General features: G+C 43.9%; 1 protein-coding gene across 1 annotated transcript in view; it reads left to right on the forward strand.

Annotated features, from left to right (window-relative positions):
* The first annotated feature begins 2,508 nt into the window (after positions 1-2,508).
* CMBL (carboxymethylenebutenolidase homolog) overlaps positions 2,509-5,911 on the forward strand; it is a 16,757-nt gene continuing 13,354 nt past the window's right edge. The window contains exon 1 of the mRNA XM_003789550.3: positions 2,509-2,619. The gene's annotated coding sequence lies outside the window, so the exon portion shown is untranslated. The remainder of the gene's footprint in view (positions 2,620-5,911) is intronic.

Here is a 5,911-nt window from a genome sequence, read left to right on the forward strand (position 1 = left end):
GCGGCGGAGCGCCCCGTCTGCACCGCGGCCTTTCCTGAGCTGATCGGCCACGCGCGTTTTAAACACGTAGCTGAAACCACAGGCTGTGCAGCTCCCATCCGTTTTTGCCGCTCAACTCAGCGTGGGCAGCCTTTCCTCCATTAACTACTGTGTGACCCAGTATTTTCCTACAGTTGGACCTTCTGGTTGTATAGTTTTTAACTATAAAACTGTGAAAAAAACCCAAACTAAACGTATTTGCACGGATCGGTGTCCACATTCGGCAGCATTGCCTGAGGGTGGCTATTGGGAGGGGAGGGGCTGTCTAAGAGTGGGACATCCTAGACGTTGGGTGGCCGTTGCCAAGGAGGATAGTACTGTTGACACACCGCAAGGATGAGGGTTGGCAGACCCAGTGCACACTGGACGCTGAGATTTATGTCCACTTGCTGATGAAAGATGCCACCTGTTGTTTTCAAACCCGTTTGAAGTAAGGTGCTCAGAAGTGAGCCCTGCTGGTATCAGGGAAAGCCTCTCTAGGCCTGGGGACGGCTCTAGAAGGAGCCAAAGGCCCCAGTGTTGGTGGCATGTGCAAGGTGGACAGTGTGTGCTCATCAGAGGTAGGGTTCTAAGTGGTGCTATCTCAGCTGTACACCCCGAGGAGAATACAAGCAAGACTTCTGAAGAATAAATATTTGGAGGTGTTGACGTGCATGGAATCATCTAAGGATAGATAATGGCCCTGCCTTTCCTGCTCCAAGTTTGAAAATCAGCTGCCATTCAAGTTCCCACAGTGTTTAACCTACAGTAAGAGAAAACCCCCAGCCCTTCCCCAGTGCGCCCCACCTTCCCATGAAGCCTCTGAGTGCCTCCTTCAACCTGGCCCCTGTTGCACTTGGTTCCTATTTCTAACTTTCTAAATCTCCCAGCAATTTATTCCTAGACGTCCTTGCTTGTTGCAATCCAGTCTGCGCCCGTCTCTTCTGCTCATCAAGATCTGTTGCCTCTGTTTCTGACGCAGAACAGTGTTGTGTTGGGAAATCTGACTTCCTATTACTTCAAACCGTGGGGTACAAAAGTGGGAAAACAAGATTCCCTCCATTCTTTACCACCCATTTCTTGCTTCGGTGGGGAAAAGGGAATTTGTTTAATTACGCTGTTAAACCATGATTTTCAGCAAAAGGTAAAATCATGACTTTTGTACAGATATAAAAATGAGCACATGGTAAAGATTTTATTTTATTCATTAAGGAGAGGAACAGATAGATGTTATAACTGGTTCAAAAAGTGAAGAAGTTCACGTTTATATGGAGCAAGGGAATGCCTCAGGAAGGCATGCTTAGGAGAGGAGCATGCGCTGGGAACTTGCAGATCAGCCGCTCAGCAGTGATCCTCACAGATTTTGACTTGTAATTTTGTAGAGGGATTTGCCTGTGGGGAGCAGGGCAGAGGCCACAGAGTCACTCTTGGGAGAGAGCCTAGTAGTCACACAGACAGTAGGAAAGAATTGTGCATTCACTGCTAGCCACTGGGGACATTGTGAAAGAACATGGCCACCAGGGTGTCCCTTGACAGAGAGGCATGTCCTGGCTGTGCCCTGAGCCACAAAGAATGCCTTAACTTTCAGAGGTTTCCCCAATGGAGACCACAGATCTGGGGGTGCTCAAGGTGTGGCCCCAAGCACACTAGCTGTGATACAGAAAAGCCTTTCTTTTCTTTCTTCTTCTTCTTTTTTTTTTTATTTGAGACAGGGTCTTGCTCTGTTTCTCAGGATAGAGTGCAGTGGTGTGATCATAATTCATGGCAACCTCCAATACCTGGGCTCACATGGTGTTCCTGCCTTGGTCTCCGGAGTAGCTAGGATTACAGCTGTGTGCTACTACACCTGGCTGTTTTAAAAAAATTTTTGTAGAGAGAGGGTCTTATTATTATGCCCATGCTGGTTTTGAATTGGCCTCAAGTGATCCTCCTACTTTAACCTCCCAAAGTGCTAGGATTTCAAGTCAGAAAGGCTTTTCTCAACACACGTGCTGAGGACCCTACCACACTTACCAGACACACATCCTGGCCTGTGCAGTAGGAAGCTAAAGCCTCTTCTTCACAGTGGAGATGCTCTAATGTATAAGAGATTTTGAGTGAAATAAAATCCTTAACATGTGTTTGTTTTTACATTTAAGAGTGATGGTTTTACTTTCTTCTGAAAATTATCTTTTAATAAAGGTGTCATTTTAGGGAGAAAGAAGCAAAAATCCTAAAAGATATATATAGAAAATGTGCTTGGAGTACAGTCAATTGCTGTCACAGGTATGTTCCCTGAGACTTCCTAGGGCCAGTCAATAGAAGTCTTGTCTGCCCTGCTCACTGTGGACTTGGCCCCTGGTGCACAGGCATGGGCTAACTGCCACGGTCACGTGAAGGGTCTGGGCAGGAGTCCAGCCCCCAAATGTGCCATACCCAGGCCGCTCCCTTGAGAGAATAACCTTTCAGGATCAGTCCAGAGTACTACTCTCCTGGCTGTAAACATTCCTTTTGGAAAGTGGATATCAAATGAAGATAAAATTAAAAAAAAATGCAGATAAGAAGCTGCCTTGGAATGGCCTGGATTTTCTGTGGTCCCTGGGCCCTCATAGGACAGCTCAGGTAAGAAATCTATCCAAGGAATTGGTTCTCAACAAATACTGCTGTAGGGAGTAACATTTATTGCTACTGACGCTGAATTGTTGTCTCTTACTGATAATAGTTCTATGAGTGAAACAAACCCAAGACAACTAGTGTCCTTGTCTTTGATTAGACAACTAGTTGTGGATTTCTTTCCCTTTAAAATTACTTGTTTTCTAATTATGAAACACTAAGAATATTCAGTAAAGTATAGGAAATAATATAGCAGCACCTATTTTCCTGTCACCCAGATTTAAAAGATAATACCTTTGTCCTATGAACTTCAGTTCAAAACTTTTAAAGGAAATAAAATGTAACAAATAACACTTAAAACCAGCAACCCCTATCCGCCCCTTACAGTAACTATTGTCCTAATGGTGTCATGTTTCATTCCCATACATGATACTTTTACTATAGTGCCCTTATTAATGAAATACATACTATTTTTGGTTGTTAGTTATTTAGCATCAAAATAGCAGTTGTCTTTTTAAATAGCATTATGCTTTTGAGCCATACGGATCAATGAGATTGCAGTTTGTTCATTGAACAGCTATGCCATATTTGTTTGATGAACCTTTTTGTTTCCTAGTGCTGCTGTAACAAATTGCCACAAACTGGGTGACCTAGGACAGCAGACATTGTTCCAAGTGAGCAGACAGGCTCTTCCTGAGACCTGTAGAGAAGGATCCTAACTTTCCTCTTCCAGCTTCCAGTGGTTCCCAGCAACCCCCAGCTTTCCTTGGCTTGTGGACATACCGTTCCAATCTCCATCTTCACACGGCTTTATTTTCTGTGTATCCGTCTCTGTGTCCAGGTCACCCCTTTCTTATTACGATAAATACTAACAACCAAACACATATTTGTATCTAGATACTTAGTCTTCTGTTTATAAAATAATATCCTAGTGTATCTTGTTTTCTCAGTTTATGGAGCTTTTATTTTATTATTACATTTTAATTATTATCTTACTAATCTTATCATCTTAGTTATTTTTTTGTTGTTGTTGGGGATTCATTGAGGGTACAAAGAACCAGATTATACTGCTTGCGTTTGTTAGGTAGAGATCCTCTTGTAATGGTGTCCCATCCCCAAGAGGTGTGTCACACAGGGTAACTCCCCATCCACCTCCCTCTTTCCTTCTCTCCACTTCCCCATTCCCCCACCCACCCTGCCATGCACTAGTATCAGTGGTCCTCATATCAGACTTGAGTACATGGGATTCTTGTTTCTCCATTCTTGTGATGTTTTACTAAGAAGAATGTGTTTCAGCTCCATCCAGGTGATACAAAAGATGTAAAGTCACTATCTTTTTTAGTGGCTGTATAGTATTCTATGGTATACATATACTACAGCTTGTTAATCTATTTCTGGATTGGTGGGCATTTAGGTTGTTTCCACAATTTGGCAATTGTAAATCGAGTAGCGATAAACAGTCTAGTGCAAATGTCCTTATGATAAAATGATTTTTTTTTTCTTCTGGGTAGATGCCCAGTAATGAGATTGCAGGATCAAATGGGAGGTCTAGTTTGAGTTCTCTGAGGATTCTCCATACTTCCTTCCAAAAAGGTTGTATTAGTTTTCAGTCCCATCTGGTAAAAGTGTTCCTTCTCTCCACATCCATGCTAGCATCTGCAGCTTTGAAACTTTGTGATGTGGCCCATTCTCACTGGGGTTATATCTCAGGGTGATTTTGATTTGTATTTCTCTGATAATTAGGGACAATGAACATTTTTTCATATGTTTTCCATATGGCCATTCCTCTGTCTTCTTTAGAGAAGGTTCTATTAATCTCTCTTGTCCATTGATATAAGGGATTGCTGGCTCTTTATGTTGCTTGATTTGAGTTCTCTCTGGATCCTAGTTATCAAGCTCTTGTCCGATTCAAAATATGCAAATATCTTTTCCCATTCTGATGGTTGCCTATTTGCTTTTGTTGTCTCCTTAGCTGTACAGAAGCTTTTCAGTTTAATTACACCCAATTGTTTATTTTTGTTGTTGCAATTGCCACTGGAGTCTTCTTCATAAAGTCTTGCCCCAGACGATACCTTCAAGTGTTTTCCCCACACTTTCGTAGAGAATTTTTATTGTTTCATGTCTTAGATTTATATCTTTTATCCATCTTGAATCAATTTTAGTGAGTGGTTAGTTATCTCCTTAACGGAAATTTTGAATGCCTTTTGTTATGGAAAATCTCCAGCATTTGTAATAGTAGACAGAGTGCAAAGGACGCTGCTGAACTCACAGTCCCCAGCCCCAAGGTATCAGTGTGGGGACCTCGCTGTCCTCACCCCCACTGGGCTATTCTGAAGTCAATCCCAGACACCTGGTCACTTCATTTGTGTATACATCATGAGCAGCTTTACGGCTTATGCTTTTTTGCTTTTGGGGTCTAGCGGAAGCAATTCTGCTTTATTGCAGAAAATATATATAAAGGAAGTATCCTCCTACATTTTCTGCTAGCAGTTTGGTTTGCTTTTCCAACCAGGATTTCTAACCAGCTGATATGCTCCCTTGTGTGTGGTAGACTGGGCTCCACGGTAATGTTTTCTTACAGAGACAGCTCAATGTTGCATCATTGCCCCTTAATTGGCCGGACCCCTCCCCCCACGAACTCCTCCTGCACCCTGCAGTGATCTGACAGACCCCCCCACTGTATGTGACCCAGCTCTGTCCGCTCTGCACCTGCGCCCCACCCTGGGACCTTGGCAGGGGACTTTGGCTTCTCTCTCTGCAAATGCCTTGCCTCCTGGGGTCACCCTGAGCTGTTGACCCTGCTTCTTAGTTCTCTGAGCAAACAGATGCAAAAAACGGAACATCCACAGTCTCCTGCCCAGCATCTGCCACCATCTGTGTTTGTGTCCACATCCCCTTCCTTCCCTCTCAGTGCTCTGGAAGACCTGTCCCTGCTTCTCCTCTGGGCGCTGGATCCCCTCCCTCCCACCTGCCCTGCTGCAGTTCCCTCTCTGGTGACGTCGATTTTGCTGTGTTCTGTTTTCCCTCTATGGTATCATTCTCATCCACATACAAATATGCTGAAATTTCCTCCATTAAAAAAAAAAGTCTTTTGGCTCGGCACCTGTGGCTCAAGCAGCTAAGGCACTAGCCACATACACCTGAGCTAGTGAGTTTGAATCCAGCCTGCCTGCCAAACAATAATGACTGCAACCAAAATATAGCTGGAAGTTGTGGTGGGTGCCTGTAGTCCCAGTTACTCGGGAGGTGGAGGCAGGAGAATCACTTGAGCCCAGGAGTTGGAGGTTGCTGTGAGCTGTGA

Source organism: Otolemur garnettii, unplaced genomic scaffold (genome assembly GCF_000181295.1).
Source record: "Otolemur garnettii isolate 467f Iridium unplaced genomic scaffold, OtoGar3 scaffold00033, whole genome shotgun sequence".
Taxonomy (NCBI): domain Eukaryota; kingdom Metazoa; phylum Chordata; class Mammalia; order Primates; family Galagidae; genus Otolemur; species Otolemur garnettii.